This window comes from Coturnix japonica, chromosome 20 (assembly GCF_001577835.2).
Source record: "Coturnix japonica isolate 7356 chromosome 20, Coturnix japonica 2.1, whole genome shotgun sequence".
NCBI classification, from domain to species: domain Eukaryota; kingdom Metazoa; phylum Chordata; class Aves; order Galliformes; family Phasianidae; genus Coturnix; species Coturnix japonica.
Window position 1 is genome coordinate 5,140,810 of NC_029535.1, and position 20,955 is coordinate 5,161,764.

Genomic DNA, 20,955 nt, shown 5'->3' on the forward strand with positions numbered 1-20,955 from the left:
CGTTCCTCTGCTCCCAGCGCCGGGGTGGGACCGAGCTGGGGAAGGCGGGCTGCACCTCGCCGGGGAAGGAGCAGCTCGGGGCTGGCCCTGAGGAGCCGCTCTCCTCCCTCGCCCCCTCCGCGGCATGGAGGTGTCTCCCTGAGGGGAGGAGGACGGGGCGTGCAGCCGGGCTGTGCGAGGAAGCGATCTCCGAGCCGGGGCTGCGAGGATTCCCAAGGCAGCGCGCGGATGCCTTTACCTCTTTGCAACCATTGTAACTTCGGCGCTGCGCGTAGTTCTGAGGGCATTCCTCGAGCAGCGGTCGGAGGCTGCTGTGCTGGGTTGGAGCTTTCCCGTACCGCTGTGCGATGCGTATCTGAGTGAGGTGAGTTTGGGTGGAGGTTCCTTACGGAACGCTGCGAGACTCGGGGTCCTTTTAAATTCCCAAGACTTACGTTGAGAAGCGTCTGAGCTCCTCAGCCTGGGTAGGAGGCGTGTGTGGGTGCAGTACCTGGGTTGGAATGGCCCCATCTGCCATTCATCTGGGTTTGTCTGAGCCAGAGGCGGTTCCAGAGACCTTGTTATCTGCATTCTGCTTCTGATCATCCTGTAGCGTGGGTAAGTTTCAGAGAAGACTTCTCTTGTCTCGTGTAATAAGGAAAAGGATGATAAATACTGATGATAAACGAAGGATTGATTTCTACTGCCTCTTTATTCGTTCCTGCTCCACAGCTGTAATGAAAACACGTTGATGAACAGAGATAAGAAAACTTTTTTTTTTGTTTGCTTGTTTGATAAGATGAACTGCTGTCTGAGTGAGGTGCTGATGATTCTATGGCGTAAATGGGGTGAATATGGGTGGGGATGTTGTCTGAGGTTGACATAGTTCCCAGAGTTCTCTTTGGTTCTAAAGTTGGTTCCGTTTGTGGTTTCTGCTCCTAGTTTTCTGCATGGTCTGAGGTTTTCTGTTAAAAGAGAAGCTGCTCACTTTGTCAGCTCATCTAGTGAGCAGCTTCAAGTCCATCTCTTTTATTCATGTAGTGTCTCCTTTCTCCTTTATTTCTTAAGGGAGGAAAAAATCTGTTTCAGCCTTTAATATTTCCTCTTGACTTTTATCTAAAAGATGTGTTTGATTTTTATCTGGAATAATGAGACAAAACTGAAGCACCTTTGGAAGTGTGAGAGTATTGTCTCTCTATAGAATCTCTATAAAATAGTTAAAATGGAAATTTAAACTTAAAAATTGGTCACCACTGTTAGAAAAATATGTATAGTAAAGTAGCAAGTTGCTGTACAGGAGATGATGATGTGTATGTTCTAAATAAAAATGCAAGATTAGCTTCATAGTCACAAGCAATATCTGCTTGACAGTCAAGCATAAGAGCCTGAATTTAAAGGAAACTGACCAAATTGCTTTTTTTTTTTTTAATAACTATACAGTGCATAATGTTCAGTCATTTTATTTGCTGTTAGCAATTGCTGTAACAGGCTTTTTGTTTTCTGACACTTGCAGTGAATTTCATGCAACTCTGTTATTGTTACTAGTATCCCTTTTAATTTCATAAGGGTGGATTTGCTGCTGTCATGCTGGAGTTGGGGGATGATAAGTAAGGGAAATAACAGCAGGCAGAATAAACCCAGTATTCTGCCTTGCTTTAAGTGCTTCCCCTGATGACAGCATACTATTTCCAATCTGCTTTTACATGGGTATGCGAGTTGTAGAATTTCTTTAATTCTTTTGAAATCTTAGTTTGTTCTGGCTTTGAATTTATTGATTTAGGAATTTGTGTTGTCTGTTTATAATTTTTTTGCACAGTATCATTCAGACTAATGTGAGACAAAAATGCATTCTACAATACAGTGCTATCTTCTGACTGTTTTTTTTTCCCCCCACAAGTACCAGACAAGAAATCCTAGTTAATACCTTCATGATTAATTTCTGTGTTACAGCTCTATAGAAGAGGTTTGTTTTATTTAAAACAACAAAAGAAACAAACAACAAAAAAGCTCAAATAAACAGACAAACCCTCCCTCTGATAAAGAAAGGGCATCTTAGTTATATTTGTCTGTGAAATCAAGCCATTGATAGCATGTAAAATGATCTTGGATGCTAAAGTCTGACGCTGGAGGTTGCTTCAACCCCTGCATTTAAATGAGCCTCCCTTTAAGATGTGATCTCAAATAACTGAATGATATAGGGTGTTCTGCATTTTGTACGTGAAAGCTTTGCAGCAATCACTGTTTGGACTATCTTAAATACTGTGTTTTCCTTTTTGATACTAAGAGACAGGGGAGGAGGGGAAGAATTGCCAAGGATATGGGAGGATGGTGAAGAATACTGAAATGTAAATGGCAACATGTCTGTGTGCTTCTTTTCTATAGCTAGGTCTATTGACATTTCTAAATGTAGTGTAGGAAGAGTCAGCTGAGGAAAGATTTGTTAGCGATTAAAATCAAAGGACAAACATTCTACAGTAGTTTTAATATGTTACATTTAGTTAGGAGGAGGTACATCAAATTCTTTTGCATCCCATGAAAATGGGAGATACACTCTGCTACTTTAATAATGCTTTTAATTTAATTGGTGACTTTTATTTTTAGCTGGCAGTTATTAGTAAGCTGATTGTTCTTGAATCAGAACAAAATTAACTTGCCTCCAAACTCAGTCTCACAAGGGAATTTTTGTTTTTTGCAATGAAGTATGTGGAGATACTGTTGGAAATGTGGACTGGAAGAGTGGAGGTGGTAAGGTCAGCTCTGTGGGTATCTCTCTACCTTTAAATATTTCTGTTCCCTGACTTTGTGTACATGTTTTGGGGTTTATTTATTTTATTTTTTCCACCTTTGTCACCTTCTCTGTTAAATGTAAGCTCTTGTCAGGTATGCTTCAGCTGTTTGCTGAATGTTCCTTGCTAGGTTATGGATCATTGCCCTGTTGGAAGTTTTAAAGACCTTCTAGCCATGGAGTTATGGGTTTGTTTGTTTGTTTTTAAAGGCTACAGGCGTGGATAGTGTCATGACTTAAAGCCCTACACCATTATAATTGCTTTTTATGACCAAGAGAATTCTAGAAACCTGACACAGTGAAAATTTTCCAGAAAGTGTCATAATTGTTAGGTCAGGGCAAGCAGTTTTTTTTTGTCGAAGTTGTTACACGTGGCTAAACTACCTAACAGTTCTGCCCTGATTTATCAGTTGCACCTGAAAATAGGGGAGGAGGGAGAAGAGAAACAATATAACTCTTGTACTGCTAGCTATAATGATTAGCACCTGCATTGGCCTCAGCTGAGCATGAGAGTTTGTCTCAAAGTCTATACTCTTTACTGTTTCTACACTTCCATGCATGTTGGGATGTGTAAGAGCCATGGAGTGAGATAATTTGGTACAACAGCTATACCCAGATGGTGTTTTAGAGACTAATTTTCCTGGTAAGTTTATATATATTTATGTATATATACAATCCTCAGTTATGAGGATCATTTTCTTCCTTCTCTGTTGCCTGGGAGTGAGATATGTCATCTACTTCTAAGAAATAAGCATTGAAACAGGTTGCATGGCTAAAAATGTTATCAATACAGTGCATTTCACCTGTCTCTCAGGTAGTTACAAGTGCTGTTTCTTTTCCTTGGTAGTGATAGTAGGGGAGCTGAGTGGGATAGGGCAGAAGGAAAGGGCAGAAGTACCTTTTCTTCTCCTGCCTCAGACTGTAGGGCTGTTGCGCATGTAGATGAGACTGGTTGATGGGGATTTGCTTTGCTTGGGTAGCATCTCCATAGGACTACCTATGTACTCTTCCTTGTGAGCATTTAGGTGAGGTGGAACAGAATGTGATGCAGTGTTTTTTGTAGTCCAAGTAGCTTCCTCTCAGCAAAATAAATGGTACTTCTTTCATGGCCTGATTTTATTCAACATGCAAATATTTCTCAATGACATAACAGGTATCTAAGTATTAAGAATGGACTGTATTCCATTCAACAAATACAATTTACTTTTTTTTTTTCCCCAGTGGAAATCCCTTCTATTTTTTTCTTCGACCCATGATTTTGCTGTAGTTTTCTCCCTGAGCTATGGGATTGTTGAGACTTTCTAGCCAGGGCTGGGAAAACTAAACCTCAGTGCCCGCTATCATGGAGCAAGAGCATTTAGTTGAGTTAATGTGGGCTATGCAGATTCTCCACTTCTGATGTTGTTGTTCCCAAATAGCTAGAAGTTTGGTCAGAGGAAATCCTGCTTGAACTCTGATCAGACTACTTTCTATTACAGTGAAAGCATAGGAGGTATGGTAACCTCAAACTATTGCTACCATAGGATAAGAGGAGCTTCCTGCTCTTTGCTGTATCTTGTTGGAACTGTTGGCTTTGTTATTGCTTTGAAGGTTTCTTTTCACATGCCATTTGGAAAAAACACATGGGATAGACTATTGGATAATCTCTTTGCTAATATTGTGTTTTGAAAGTTTATGGTTTAAATGCTGATGTAAGATGTAATCATGAGCTACTTTAGGAAAGCTTTTCTTTTTCTTGGGAATAAATTAAGGACTTAGTTTTGCAGATCTTTTTGCAATAGAAAGAAATATGTAAACGTTATTCTGTTGGTTTATTGGATCCTATGTAAGACTGGTGTTTTTATTGTCCTGTAAGTACTAAATTATTAACTATTACCTACTACTTGTTTGTCATATAGCACTTCTGTTTTAGCTTTTTCTTGTGATTAGGCAGAAAACACGGTGTAAGTTCTACCTCTCTCTGCATTTTGGAAGAAGCTCATGGAAATGTAAAATGGAGAACAGAAACAGCAATTTCCAGCCTTCCAAAAACCTTCTGATGGTTAAAGAGTTTGTCTCAGTAAAGATATGTTAAGCAGCTCTACTTTAACTTCTGTTATTCTTGAAAATCAGTTGCTTGATCAAACTGTAAGGTTTTTCTTCTCTAATAGAGTTCATAGTTCTGAGTAACTGAGAATCACTTTGGATCGTGTATGTATATATAAAGGGCAAAGGCAGTGAGTATGAAGTGTGGAATGTCCTCTGCTAATAGTGCTATTATAATGAACTTAACAAGCTAACTTTTCTTGAATTATGTAGCACTGTGGAGATTTAGGAAACATTCTTGTTTTTCTTGAAACCTGAACTTTTGTGACAAACTTGAAAATTAGTGTCTGTATATGTATTTTAAAGATATAACTTGCAGGTAACATTCTGGACTGTCTTCCTCAAAGAAGACTACCAGATGGTGCAGTGCTAAAACTTGGTAGCAATGGTTCTGTGGTAGAATCAAGCAGTCTGTTTACTGCATGCTTTTCTGAGCTGCATAAGTGGGTAGGTAAATACGTGTGCTTATTATGCAAGGACAACGCAAATGGTGACTCATTGGCACCAACCACTGCACGACTACTGTTGCAGTCTTATTTGGAGATGTTTTTGGAATCTCATTTTTAATAAAGAGTTAGAATGAGGAAATAATCCTGGGAAGAAATGCAAAAATATTTGCTTTCTGAAGCTTCGCTAAGTCAGGGAATGACTAAGTAGTGAAAGCTTACAGTAGCAATGTAGGGTATTTTCAACTTTTTCCACTCTAAATTCTTGTTATTCTATGTCAGGCCTGTCACTGCTCTGAGCTTTAGCTAGAGCATGAGATATGAAATGCTGGAGCATAATGAGACAAATCAGCTATTCCTACTTTACATTGGCAAATGAGTGGTAAGCACTAAGGATTCTAATTTACCGTTTACTTAATGTGTCTCATGAGTGAATTGTAACTTGAGGAGTTGTATGTGAGGACAAAAGTTCTCTGATATATATAGGTTGTTTTCCTTTGTGACTTGTGTGAGCAATGGCTCACTTTGGTCGTTAGACCTTAGTGGTGGTTTGTTTGTTAGTTTGTTTTTTTTTAAAATAAAAATAGAGAGGACCTGAATACTGCATGGATTTTTAATGTCTTATTAGTGAAATATTAATGAGTTGAGTCAGTTACATGTAGAACTTGATCAGTGTGCTCTAACCAACTTCTGTTTAACTTCTGAATGTGTGATATGCAGTCATTAAAGTTTTTCAAATGCTTTCTGAGTTGGCATGAATCTGAGGAAGCTGTCCTGGGAAGTACCTAATAAGCCTGTTAGAATTTGCTTTAAGTGATAGAAACCAGGCACACTTAAGAATTCAAAATATAACCAAAAAACAACCTAGAATGTGATGCACGTACTCTACTCCAGTATTTTGAGGACCGTTACTGGTTCAGAATAGTCTGTCAAGATAAGTTTTGTTAACTTTTTTTGTTATTCTGTATCACTTGGAAGAACTAAAATCTAAAGCAAAGAGCTTTTTTGCTTCTGCACTTGTAATTCTAACATATTGCTGATTGTCCTATGGCATGCATCAACTACTTAACATTCCTCTTTTTGTCAAACATCTGAGTTGCTTTCACCATGTTTGCTTCAGGCTACCGAGTCATGGGGCAGGAACACTTAAGTGCTGCTTTGAACTGTGTGTGTGTGGCTATCAGCTTATGCAGTCTACTTGCATTAACTGTTCTGAAACTTCCTCGTGAACTCGTGGTTGAGTGTGTACGTGTGCACACAATTAGTACATGGAAACACTGTATTTCTTGTTTCTGGGACGCTTGTGGAAGAGGAAATGAAAGTTTAAGGTCATTTCTTCCTCTTATTCATGATGGTGGCTTTAAAATGGTCATCCATTCTTATCAGCTCCGTCCTAAAGGAAAGATCTAAAACAAAAAAGTTGCTTTTTTTTTTTGTTTACCAGTGCTGAAGACCTTGTCTGTCCCTGTAGTAACTTTATGTTAAAAGTAGGTTGAACAAAAGCAGAGAATTGTGTCTCTTGTTCCACTCCTTCCATACTCTTTCCATCTTTACTGCTCTGTACTAAAGCAGCATATTTTGCTTCTGCTTTCTTCATCTTCTGTGGAATCTTTCCTGATGTTCACAATGGGGAAGTTTGGCTCAATGGACAGACCTGTGCATATGGCCTGCTAGAGGACCATATTTTAGGTCATGCTGTTAGGTATTTATAGATAGATCCTTTTAGCCAATATTTATACAAATTGTTTGGTTTAGTTATAACTATGAAGTGTTACAGGAGAGAATCTGTTTTAACTGCTTAAGGATGTTTACAACAAAATGAGAGCACAAATATTTTTAATTTTCATTAGAGCATAGCTGTACTGTAGCACTTCCAATTAAAAAAAAGCAAATGAATTCATGCTATCGCCTGTTTGATGGCAAGTGCTGGTGTTCACCATTGCTCTCATTTTGAAAATAACTTATTTTTGCTCATTTGAAGTATTTTGTTTCCTATTAAAATACCAGTAAGGGAAGTAACATTTTTAAGTAGTAGCTGATAAAATCCCATATTAATCAACATGTAAAGTATATATTTAATAAGAATTCTAAATGCAATAAAAGAGTACATTATCTGCAAATTGTCCTCTTCCTTACAGCAGTGCCTTTATTAAACCTAGGATGTTCATTTCACCCCTCCCCCTTGAGGGGAAGGCTCTTTTGATCTGACAAAAGAAAGCATCTACACAGGCTGGCGTAGCTTTTGAAGACAATATTACATCTGTGGGTTTTCTGTTGAAGCTCTTCATCTTCTGATGGTGCATATTTGTAGCTCTAAACTAAGACTTGTGGAGGTGAGATATAGAACCAGTGCAAGCTAATTTGCCAGATTGATATTGACCATGTTAGAGGTCATACAAAGGCAGTAGAGGTGGGGAGTCAGATCCTGTGAGGTGTGGGCTGAGTAGAGATCCTGAGGAAATTCAAAGAGAGCTGTGGTGGGATAGGGACAGGACAACTTGTGATGTCATCCACTGTTGATTATTGTGAACTGCTTCATCTTCCCTTGCCCATCTGTAGCTGGACCTCAGATGACCTCCATAAAGAGATTAGTATATAGTATGATATTACAGATTGGTCAAGCAGTGCTATTAGTTTATAAGAAAAGGTTTTTTTTGTTTTTTTGTTTTTTTTTTTTCCCCCAGTCTTAATGGTGTTTTATGTCAATTAAACTTGTACTTATTTTAAGGCTTCTGCCTAGGCAGGAATTTTAGCATTGTTTCAGCTGTATGTTTAAAAAAGCTTTTTAAAGGTCTTTTAAAGCAGTGGAAATTTCCAGGATGAACATGCACACACACACATGCACACACAGAACTCTAGTCTAATAGCTGCTTTGCAAGTAGAGAGAAATATGAACAGGAACCGCAGACATTTTGGATGTCAGCCTGTGAAATTTTCCACTATTTCCTTTAATAACATGCAGGCATGCTTATGTTGCTGGAATTTCAGTTAGAAGTTTCATTCTGACTGAAACTTCGAGCTGCTTCTTGAGTGAACGTTCCCTGAAAGTGAATTTTCATTTAAAAAAAAAAAAGAGAATTCTGATGTGTAAGAGTTTGTATAACCCAAACACGTGCTGGATGCCAGTGATTATGTTAATCTTGCCTTCAATTTCTAGTTCCACAGTGTAAATGTTTCTGTTACTAGCTGATCACTGCCAGCTGATGGTTCACCTTGTTTCTTGCTTCCAGTTTTAGTTTGTATAAGGACTGCCTGTTACTAGAGATCTTAATTGTCGTTATCTTTGATCTACTGAGGGAAGCAAGGTGCTAGGAAAAAAATCCTGCTCTTATCATATTCTTCTTTAAAACACCTAACTTTTAAACCTGTTTGATGACTACTTACTGTAGCTTCATATGCATCGGTGGAAGTGAAACTAAAGGGATTTACAGTTTCAGTCTCATTGGTGTACTTTGTAGCTCTTCGCAGTTAAATTCTTGTTTACAAAAAGGCTTCCTGACCTTTCTGCAAGAAGTAGACAACTCTATGTTGAATGTGCCTCTCCTTTCTGTCACAACAGATATTCATTTTTGACTTGTGTTCTTTTGTGTTAGGGTGTAAAGAATCCTTTATATTATGTTTTTTGTTTATTTGTTTGTTTGTGTGTGCTGTGCTTAAATGGTGGAGTGAAAGCTAAGGTGTGTATTGTGGAAAAAGTAATGTCACAACAAACTGGCTTCTTTCCAATATTAAGTGAAGATATAAAACTAGAAGCCTTAAAATGCATTCCTGTGTAAAACTACCTTCCTAAAGCTACCTACGCTGCACACTGCACTTTCTCAGCAGCTCAGGCCAAGTCAGGGCCATTGTGACTCCCTTCTCATACCTGTCCTCTTGCTCTAAACTGGTGCTTTTGTAGTCAGCAAACTGATTCTGTTGAGTCAGATTTCTGCACACTGCTGTTACCTGTCCCTCCTAAGAAAGAGGGAAAAGAAAAATACTCCCAAGTCCCTGAACTCAAGAAAAACCACCCAGGTACTTTGTGGCTTTCCGTTTACCCCCTGGTTCACAGATATCATTTCAAGTGCAATGGATGGGATGAGGCTTAGTAACCACAGTCTAGTGAAGTTAAAACTAAACGGAGTTCCTGTAAGTTGCTATTCCTGAAACAATTATGCTATAGAAAAGAGAGATTCTAGTGATACCTGAAGGTAGATGTTCAGCACCATTCATCTGCCTTGGGACTTTTACCAGGAAGAGTTGGTAGCTTTAATAATTACACATTACTACTGACAGTTCTTGATCTGTTGTATCAGCATTAGAAAATTAAGTTCACTTAAGTCAAGAGGCATTCAGTGCTGTTCTGGAAGCTGATGTTCAGAAACTTGCAAACATTTGATATGGATTTGTTGCCAGTGCATTTAGTCTAGATATTACTAAATTATTGATCTACTGAAAGGGTAAGTACTGCTATAATGCTCTTTTGAGGTAGAACTAATCTATCAGCTCACTTCTATACACATTCAGAAAATGTGTATCCCGATCTTGTAGAGCCTAGTGTTGAAAGACTTAGCAGGTCGGTAGGATTAGAATATATTATGTTACTACTTGTTGTGAAAAGCTTTCTCTTGTTCGTTTTTCCTTTGCTGTTGTAGTTGACTGATTCTTTTTAGGTGGTAAAGATTTCTTGTCTTTAAACTCAATATGGAAGTCTAAGAGCTATAAATATTTCTTATAGTTGGTGATGCTTGTTTCCAAATGAACTGCAGCATCAGTACTAAATCACTTGTTGAACTGTCACTTTAGATGTAGCATTCACTTCCATAAAATTAAAATTGTGCTTTAAGTCTGAAAATTTGTTCTGTGGAGATGAAAACAAAATGGGAAAGGAGGTCAACAAGACAGTACAGAACAAATTTTGTATATGGATGTATCTTATACCAGGAGTGCTTTTCAGGTCTAGATCTGGGCTGCTTCCAAAGTTAACATGTGTAGTGAGGTCACAGTAAATAACTACATACAACTTTTATCAGCTCTTTTGAGGGTGAAACATATGGTTCTCTAGCTTTTACTGTGTTTTCTTTAGTTTATATGATGCTGCAGTGTTAAAGCAGTAGTACAGTGTGTGATCCTTCCTGATAAAGTAATGAACTTGTGCAGGGACGGAGTAATATTGAAGTCCTCTCTTTTGTACTTTCCTTGATTTATATTTGCATATACATAGCAGATGCTGCTTCCTTCCAGGGAGCTGAAAACTCTTCTGCTCATGTTTCTTCAGAGTAAAACCAAACCTCTTGTATCTTAATTCCACTGTTAGCTCCATTCTCCTCTCAAGAGATTGCATTATCTGCTCTTCTTACCACAGTGGGCAGCGCTGCTCAAATTTCAGTGATTAGAAACCTCAGGTATTAAGTTCAGCAAAGCAAAACACTGTGATGCAGTTTCTTAGAAATACATGGCCAGATAGGAGGGAGGTCCTGTTAGTGTGTATGCTGACAGATGCTGCAGTGTGAGCTTGTACCTTATTGTCTGTAGCACCGGAGGATGCTGTGAACTCCAAGCTATATGAAGAGCTTCAATCAGGCATGTGTCTTCTCTATGTCAGTGCCTATGTAGTAAAAAACAAACACACCACAATATCTGAAGATACAAATTATGAGGGTGTTGAGATCTATGAAAGTGAGAGAGTATGTGAAAGGGAGGGGCAGGTATTTCTAGGAAGTTTAAAATTAAATGGTATGCATGTTTAATACTAATCGTGTGATAACTCATTATCATTTGTTTAGGTAGTAAAATGAGATCTGTGTGAGCTTGAGTATTGAGTGGACAGATAAGTATGAGAAGTCTCACTGAATGGCTATGAATTAGATTTAGGTATGTTTTAGGTAAGCTTTTCAGCAAAGGAGCATGCTCAGAGGCAGCTTGTAATTTCTCACTTTCTGTGCTTCCAAAGCATTCTCTGTTCACACTTTCTGAAGTTCAAGAGCACTACAATACTGTATGCTGTGTAGAACCTGTGTTCCTTTTGAATTTCCCCTGTAAATTTGCCTAAATGCAAACTACATCATGAACTTCACAATTAGCAAAGTGTGTTGTTTGAATGGAGACGCGTGGATGAAATTTTGTATTCTTCCTCCATTGAAATTACAGGGGGCAGCATTATTTTTTTCTTTTTTTTTTCCAAATTCTTGCTACTTTCTTTCATGCTATCTTTAAAAAAAAAAAAAAAAAAAACCTTTTACCCTGCTAACACTTTGTAGGTTGTGTCCTTTAATAAGGTGTTGTGTCTTGTGGAGTGTTTGATGGTGAAGGGCCTGGAGCATCTCCCCTATGAGGAGAGACTTAGGGAACTGGGTCTGTTTAGCCTTGAGAAAAGAAGGCTGAGAGGGGACTTCATCCAGGTTTATAAATACCTGAGGTGTGGGAGCCATAGTGGTGAGGCTGGTCTCTTTTCAGTAGTGCGTGGGGACAGGACTAGGGGTAATGGGATGAAACTACAACATAGAAAGTTCCACATGAATGTGCGGAAGAACTTCTTTACGGTGAGGGTGACGGAGCACTGGAACAGGCTGCCCAGGGAGGTGGTGGAGTCTTCTTCTCTGGAGGTATTCAAGACCCGACTGGACGCCGAGCTGTGTGATGTGATGTAATGTAGGGAGCCTGCTTTGGAAGGGGGGATGGACTCGATGATCTCTAGAGGTCCCTTCCAACCCCTACAATTCTGTGATTCTGTTTGCATACTTCAGCTCTTGCACTGTGTGGACTTGTATAGCCCCAGTTAGTTGTATCCATACAGAGTATACGTTGTCTGCCACAGCACAGTTTGCTTCTCTCTTTCTGAAAAAATTCTTAAGAAAATAGTCCAATTTCCTCCTTCAGTATTGAGAGCCGAGTCAGGATGGATGTGCCTGCCTGGTGTCAGCTGAGGATGGAGGCTTTGGTGGTGTTACCATAGCAACTGCCTCTGTGAGCTGTCTCAAGGTCACTCAGCAGTTGTAGCCTGGAGTGTTTGCTGCTTAAGTAAAACATCTACACCAAGTGTAATTCAGGAAATGATCAGTGCTTTGCAAAAGCACCAGTGGCAATGCAAAGCAGTATTTTATTTTGGGTTTGAGTTTCTCTTTATTCTTTGTTTTCATCAGGTATTTTGAGACTAAGAATAAGCAGAGCGTAGTTAAAATAAGCAGTGTAATATCAGCGACATGTTAAAATTGTCTTACTTGAACACAAAACAAATATGGTAGAAAATAACACAGAATTGCTAGAAACTGAAAGTCATGGATGGAAGTTGGTGACCAACCCTGAATCTTGTGGTGCCAAAACAACTGCCTGTGCTGGTGGAGATTTAGACAAGGTGATGAAAACTCTTATGCTGAGTTGATGAATTCAGAGCAGCTTATGTTTAAGGGTTTCTGCTACAGGACATTCAGATTCATTCTTGCATCTAAATCCTGCTGGATATGACTTAAGTATTTCAAATACCCTAAGGGTATATTCAGTCTAATGCAGAGCAATTCAGAGATAAGGAGTTGCTCATGAAGTTGATCATGTGTCTGAAGTTACGGGACATCATGTGCATACAGAAAACTGAATTAAGCAAGCTAACGTTTCATTTGAATGGAAAAGTACTGTTTCCTTGTTTTTGGATGGTTACCTGATGAGTAAAGGTAACAGATGTCCTTGAAGTACTACTAATGCTACACAGAAAAGCCATGTGAGTGGATACTTCCATTTCATGGTTAGCAGGGTAAGCATACATATAAAGAGGGAATGAAAATGTAAGAGCAGTAGGTAACAGTAGTCCAAACAGTCACTGTCCACCTTCAGTAAAACAAGCCTAAACTCCAGCAGGGGGTGGATGGGATGTGGGTTACGCACAAATTATCAGTAAAAGAGTTTTAGGAAATATCTACTATTAAAGTTGCTCTGTAAAAGATGTTTTCCTGAGTATCTGCGTCTTCTTCCCAAAAGCATGCATTTTTAACACATTATATCATGAAAATACTAGTGTATCGTTATAATGTGTGCTGATAGCAAGAAATGTTTTCACCTGTGCCATGTAGTAGGTGCTTCCAGAAAGTGACAGGAAAGTCATTTCTACATGGTACAAAGTAGCGGCACATATAAGCACTTAACTCCCTGACTACAAAATAAGCAGCCCTTGCTGTCAATGAAGAAATTGTGAGTAGAGAAGTATTTACCATGAGATTCTGTTTGAGCCTTGGGGCTGGTGTCTGTGTTACTAAGTGCCAGGGCTATGTGAGTTTCAGGTTTATCACCCCAGTGCTCTCAGTTCAGTCCTGTAGCTGAGTCACCACAGCATGGCTTTCACATTGCTTAGCTTTGTTAGCCTGTGCTGAGTTCTAGGGTAAGTTATCCAGATTTTTGAACCTGATTATTGCTGGATGCAACATCTTGGCTACCTTGCTGGTGGCAGACAGTGACAGCATTTTGTTTAAGTGTATGTACTTGCATTAGGCAAAATAGACTAAAGTTTAGCTATGCTAATTGCCTCAGCCACTGAAAACCTTTCTTTGCAGTGGCAAAGCTGTTCCAACTTTCCAAATTAATACTTTAAACAAAACCTTGGATGCTTTCCTACAGTCACACTCATTCCTCTGAAAGTTTCTTCTGTTACAGAGTCTTGCTATTCAGTAGTTCCAATTCAGTCTAGACTTTATTCTTAAATAATAAAAAATTTGCAAATCTTCCAGGTTTTTCTTCTTCACCAAATAACACTAGGGATTTCTCTAGCACTGCATATTAAAAAATGATTCATTTAGAACGGACTTCAGTGTACTGTTTTTGTTTAAAATGGAATTCACTCCATCAAACAAACAAAAGCTCCAAAACACTACGGACCAAAAACCCAAACTCACTGCCATTTTATTACTGTGGATGAAGTGGAGTATTGTTCTTACAGTTGTATTATTCCATTGTCAATGACATGAAGCCAGTAACTGAAAGCCCTTTGGAGGTTTTTGCAAAGTCAGTTAAAACAATGGTATAGGTAGGACACCAAATAGACAAAGTAAACCCTCCCTCCGTAGACCAGTACCAAAGAGAATGAACACAACTGAAAAATGGCTTGTTCTTACCTGTTTCACATTAATGCATTTCTAGTGTGTTCGTTGTAAATCGAAGACTTCACCTGTAGAACAGAGATTCCACAAACTTCTTTGGCTTTGCTCTGTGTACTTGCATAGAAGTACATCCTCATACATTTCAGCATTATATTCAAGCACCTGAGGGGCCCTGGAGTAGGTTTAGGTAACTGCTTAAATTCTTAATAGAATTCTAGCCAGAAACAGTTAGTTTTAGCTAGCATTTCATAGGTGAAATAATTTACATTGAGTTGTTACATAAATTCTATAGAACGTAATGTAAACATGGTCAGCTCTTATGAGAGTCTTCATCAATTTGACTTGTTAAAAAGTACTTTTCCTAGGAAAAAATTGTACAAATGTTTCCTTTTTTTTTTTTTTTTTTTCCCCTAATCAGTTTAATTGTCTCCAACCTTAGCAGTCTTTTTCTTATTCTGACTGCAAGATAAACTCACTGAAAAGTGCTAGAATGACACCCAGTGTGGGACTCCATACGGTTAATGCTTTCAGTCATAGAATGCATCTCTACCTGCCAAAAGCCTAGAGAAATAGAAGGCCAATGCACAGATCAAGTGTCAAATAAAGCAAAGAGTACACAGGTGCTTAAATACCTTTAGAAGATGTATTTTTTGCTTGTTCAGGACTAAGATGTTTTGTTTTTCTTCCATTTCAGATAATTTGTATATTCTCCTTTTGCTCCCTTACTTCCAGATGTTACTGAAGTTGCTTCATGCAAATGTTAACTGTCGCACTTTTCAATTGCTCTGTCTACAGAGTTACTGTTGCCCTGCTAGAAATGTGAAGCTCCATGTTAGTGTTCACTGCCTCAGAACAGAAGTTTGTTTAACTCCTTCAGAGTAAAGTTACTGCTTACTAAACATACAGGAGGTCATCAATTGCTCTTGGTCTGAAAGCCTTCTATGTCTGGCATAAATGTATTAATGTGCAGTGATTTCTACTAGTGCTCACTATGTCTCTAGTAAAACCAGGTATTTCATAATCCAGAGTTTTCAGTCAGACATTATCTATAGCACGTCTATAGGGAAAAAAAAGAAAACTGATTTACAGAACTAACTAAAGCAAAACACAGGCAGTGTTACGAGTACACTGTCATGGAAGTAATTAAGGACTGAAGCGAGCACATTGTAAGTTTCCACCACCGCTCTTAGCCAGAGCTTGGTTTTGACTCTTAATGTACTTCTGCATTCAGCTTTAGGACTGAATCTAGAATTGGTCCCAGTGTACCTTCCGGATGTGGCTGCAGAAGGAGATCATGGGGGGCATTCCTGGCACTGCTCCTTGAAGTGATGTCACTGGTGGGTTCAGGGAGTGGAAATCAGCCCAGAGAGGGAGTTCAGAGGCTGTTCTAGAAAAACTTGTAGATGTGGTTATTGGTATGTATCTAGAAAGGATCCTGGAAGTCCAGGAGCATGCTGGTACTGTGTGATGGTTTTAGACACGAAGATAGAAATGGATGTGGAGGCAATTCCAGAAATCATTTTTAGTATGTAAAGGTGGTGCAGGAACATGATTCTAAATGTGGCAGCAATTCTGACTCAGAAAACAATAGCTGAGAAACAGGTTCTTAGTGTTCTAACCACATGCCAAATTTGGTTTGTTTTTATTGTCATTGTTACAACTCCTGTCTGAGTTTGGCATTTCATTCTGAGCACTTCAGTTTTCTCTCAGCAGCTTAACAGATGCTGGGTTTTGTTAGTGCACTTTTGAGAGCCAATGGTTCCTTGCCATGCATGTCAATTCTTGAATGAGTTCTGGCCTCCAGACAAGGTTATATATGGTGTGAATCAGGTACTTCTGTGTGCAGGAGTGCACAAAACCAGTTTGTTGTCTTTTAAAGATGAGCAGATTCTCGTGCTTCTCCCCTATTAGTAAATTTGGAATGCAGAAGTGTCTTAGGATGTTGTTCTCAAAGGTGTTGTCTTTCTTTCAGATCATTATTACATAAACTTTATTCTTCTGTAATAAATCAATCATGAGATTGAGGTGGCTTGGCCTTGTGAAATGCTTTTAAAATTATCTACAGCAAGTCTTACAGCAGTGTGTGAAATTTCACTGTTCCAAAGTTACACTGAACGGGGTTCTTCCTTTACTGTCAAATAACATGAATGTAAGGCTACCTTTCTCTGTGAGCTACACAGTTCTTTTTTTGTTGTTGTTTTAAAGTTTTGTGATGAAACTTAAAGAGCTCTCAGTGATTATGAAAAATAATATCAAGCAATTAAGTACTGCTTCTTTAAGAGATTAATAACCTTTTATTTGATATATAGTGGCAATGGGAGATTTAGTTCTGTGGGTCTAACTGATTTATTTGTTGAGCTAAAAAAATGTGTTTTGTAAGCACACAAATTCCTAGCTGCAGCTAGGAAGCTGACTTGCTATAGCAACTTATTTATTAAGTTACTGCTAATGAGAAAGGTCTTGACTAAAGTTAAAAATAGAGCACATTGAACTTGACATGAACCTTAATATCTTTTCCAGCTTTTACAAGGATCGTACTGTGAATTGTGTATTGTTGGTTTCTCACTGATGGAAAATATTGAAATAAACAATGTATTATGAAATAAAGCCTCTGCCATCGCTTTGTTTACATTCTGAATACTTTATCTAAATGCTTCTTACAAATTTAATGCCAAGTTCAAGCTTGGATTCGGAATTTCTAAGTTGTATTAAGAATTGAATTTTTAAAGGCAGAATACGTTGCTGAAGATGTAAGACAACTGAAATGTCTTTATTGTGAAAGTCTAAAATATGTTTTGTTTACTTGGGCATTGGATAAAAACAGTGTGATAGATCAGATATTTCACTATAAGGTGTTTGTTAGTAGGGTCTTAAAGTTGTTTCTGTGTTTGAGTTTGGTTTTCCATGGGTCTTTATTTTGCATTCTACAAATTCATTTATTATTTAACTGTCAATTTATTATTTACTTTATAGGTATGCTACTCTAAAGCAATTTTGTGAACCCTATTGCATCAAGATTGGCCATATAAAAAAAGTATAGTGGATTTGAAAGTACAGAGAATAAGATCAACTCCATGGAACAATTTATGAGTTAGAAATGATTCATCAGTACTTAGTCTTTTTTTTTTTTTTTTTTTTTTTTTTAAGTTCAGAAGACACCTATATAATATAGCCCTGAGTATAATAGAAGAGCAACAGGAAATAAAGTGCTTTGCTCTTCAGTCATTTTTACCTCTTTATTTTCAGGTGGCAAAGCTGAAAATAAAAGAATTTTCAGTTAGTGTAGAACTTAACTGCAAAACTTTCTGCCACTGAATATTGTATTGATTCTTATGGGTTCAAAAAGAAATTTATTTGCTCATAAAGGAGAAATCCAGCTCCTGGGCAACTCAGTCCTTCAGAGCCTGGGAATTCCTAAGCTGGAGAAGTCTGAGAGTATGCACAAACAGTGACATGCTTACTTTGTTCTTTTTAGGCATTCCTTCTGGCTTCTGTTGGAGAGAGAAGACTGCTAGGTAAGTCTCGTGTTTGACTTGATTCTCTTTGGTTTGTGAGAAATGATCAAGAGAAAACATTGATGTTTAGGGAATTTGGAGAAGGGAAGAGATAATTGCAATTCTCTTAGAAAAATAAGACTTATGGTTGTGTTTGTTTTTTTTTTTTTTTGGTTTTATTAGCAATCTATATAGTGTGCTGTCTTCCACCTCCTCCAAACTTGAGGAAATGCATGGTATAACTTTGTATTTATGTTCTGTAGTATCTAAGGCTAGCATGCTTCGTGGGGATATCTGGGCCGTGAAAGAATGTTGTTGCTTTTTAAAGGATGTTGTAGTGGGATGAAGAGCTAGCATCTTTCTATGTATATATTCACTTTTAGTTCTTAATTCCATATCACTGATGCCATGGTTTTCTTCTTAAATAGGCAATGATGCAAATTCTTTTCTCAGAACAGTTATTCTGAAACAATGGTGATGATATGAAATTTTGTCGCTCAGACTGTTTGTGCCCACAGTGTTATAATAGGTATCATCAGGGAGTGTGATTTGAGATTCATAACTTGGGGAGTTAACCCATTTAACCTTCAGTACTCCAGGAGATAAGTGTGTGAAGTTTGTACCTGTTGTTGCTGATTAGTGAAACTGATAGCACGTGTGGACATCCTATTCAGCCAAATTTTGCTCCTTGGGGAGGAAGCACCTCCTTCATAGTAGTTCATAAGTTCAGCCTTTTCTCTCTGCAGTGTAGCAGGGTGCCTTGTGATAATATTTAGTGACCTTGGCTTGGTTAGAGTAAGGGAAAGTCAGAGCAAAATGAAGAAAATGAAAGAAGACAGTAGAAGGAAAACGTTTTGGAGAATGTTCTCTTCTAAGCACAGAGAAAACTGTTCTGTTTCGGGTACTCACTCATTAAATGTTCTGCACTCATTCGGGTTCTGCACTCATTAAAATGTTCTTAAATAATGATTTACAAACAAGTGCCGCACTGGAGTAAATAGTATGTGGTGGAGAGAAGGGATAAATAACTTCTGCTCTTGGCTGGATGGAGACATCTCTAAGCATATTGTCTGACATAAATCTACCTACAGTGAAAAAGGTATTTGTATTAAGACAGAATCATTGACATCAGATTTAAGTTTTGTATGTTCTTCAGTTCCCTCCACACTATACTGTGCTTGTCCTGTTCTTGTGTGCATGCTGTCACTTATAGCCTACACCTGTGTCAGAATGTGGTGGAAGCCCAACTGTTGGTAAGATTTGGTAGATTTTTGAATTTTTTTAATGGATATTTATGTATGCTAAAAACACTTAGTTGTCTTTAAATAGAAACTAGTAAAGCTATGCCATGCCTAGAGGTAGTAATAGTGGCTTTTCTGTTAAAATCTAATTTTTTATGAGACCTGGGGATACAAAATTCTGACTCTGATGTACATAAACAGTTCCTTTGAGCTCCATGTCCTCATGCTGTACTATAATAGAAATGCAGACAGTGTGGTGTTTACTGACAAGAAAACGTTATCAACTGCACTTGATAGGTGATGTATTCCAGTTTTATGGCATAAACGTATGACTGATGCTGATCATTTAGCTGTTGGTATGCTTAGCAGACACTAATAAAAACCTCCCTGTACGTGGGTGTGTCAGGATTCTGGTTTTAAAGCTTAGCACCAAATTAGGCTTTGAATTGTCTGCAAAACACCTGAAAATTTGCAGATGAGAACGTATGTTTAAATTACAGTGGGTACATCTTGGATTTCCTATTAGCAGACAGAGCTCAAGCAATGTCAGAGTTTTATTGAATATGAAATATGATTACGTTGGTCTGGTGTGGGAACTAGAGACGCAGTGCATTGAAGAAACATCTCTGTCCTGGTGTTTCTTCTAGTGCACTATATGTGAATACGTAAAATTGCTTCCTAATGCTGTGAAGCTACACAACTATTTAGCCATTTATCTACAAAGAAGGAAGCTAGAGGATCTGTAACAAAGCATTGCAAATGTTTTGGGTGCCTAAAGGGGAAGGATGTGATCTGTTTTTGGCAGTCACTGACCTCTTGTATTAACTTCCACAGTGGCTGCAAATCTTCCTAAAATTACTTGGAATTTCTGTGCTAATGTTGACAGTATTGTTGTGGGGAATGCTGCAGGTAGACAGCAGTGTTTGAGAAGTGCCATTTGTATAAACAATAAGGAACATAACTGATTTATTTTTGTGATTGGTAAGCAACTCTTAAAAAATGCTTGCTGTAAGAATCCTTGAGAGGGTAATGAGAGTTTTATTTTAAAATATTTTCTTAATGAAATTTAAGGTTTTAATTTTTCTCTGAATATTGGGGAAAAAATAGAATCAGGATGTTTTTATGCAATGGAATTGTTCATAAGTAGTGTCCAAGTTGTTAGGGATGCGTCCTTTTTGTGACAAGAATATTAATGGATTTAGACAAAATCTAAAGATTTAGAAGATTAATAAAAACATCAAGTGATTAAAGCAGTAGCAAAAAGAATGTGGTAACAATCCTTGGAATTAAGGCAAAGTGAGATTAATTGTAAAGCTCTTTGTCCTGGTAACCTGTTCTAATGGTACCTATTTCTCACTGGACTGCAGCGTATAATTCTTTGATGATAATGTTTTACTGATAATTGTAGAGACGATGCTCGAATCAATCCAAACCTTCTAAGAAAGCCATGGCTGTTTTGAGAATTTTGAACTCTTTGAGAATCGGTACTTATGTTATTGCAGGTAGTGAATCCTGCATCATGTCCTTCTTTTTTGTAGGACTCGGAGGTGAGTCTGTGGCATCTCGTTGAGTGCAGTATTTCCATTTTGCATAGTTTAAAAGAAAGACGCTGACCTATTTCAGCTCAGTTCATAAATAATCCTTGAAAGGTAACTTTTCAGTCTATCAGTGATACACAAAGCAAAAGCTTCATGTTTTGCAGTAAGTTTTAGCAGATGCTCTTGTGGTGCAGTTGTTGGTATATGGAGGATGAGTAACATTTGAAATGCAGGAAGATGACGTGGCTGTGCAGTGGAGAAACAAATTGTTCTAAGTTGAGAATTATTCTATTCTGTTCATAATTTGTGTTTTAGTTGAAAGTAC

The 20,955-nt window shown here is 38.0% G+C and overlaps 1 protein-coding gene across 8 annotated transcripts in view; it reads left to right on the top strand.

Annotated features, from left to right (window-relative positions):
- The window catches only part of NCOA3 (nuclear receptor coactivator 3), a 70,644-nt gene that overhangs the window by 170 nt on the left and 49,519 nt on the right, over positions 1-20,955 (top strand). For 5 of the 8 annotated variants that reach the window (XM_015881525.2, XM_015881530.2, XM_015881531.2 and 2 more), the window contains exon 2: positions 17,833-17,872. The exons of 2 other annotated variants lie outside the window; for them this stretch is intronic. The gene's annotated coding sequence lies outside the window, so the exon portion shown is untranslated. Of the gene's footprint in view, positions 1-183; positions 365-17,832; positions 17,873-20,955 lie in introns of those variants that run through there. One more of the 8 variants, XM_015881526.2, reaches the window with a different exon arrangement.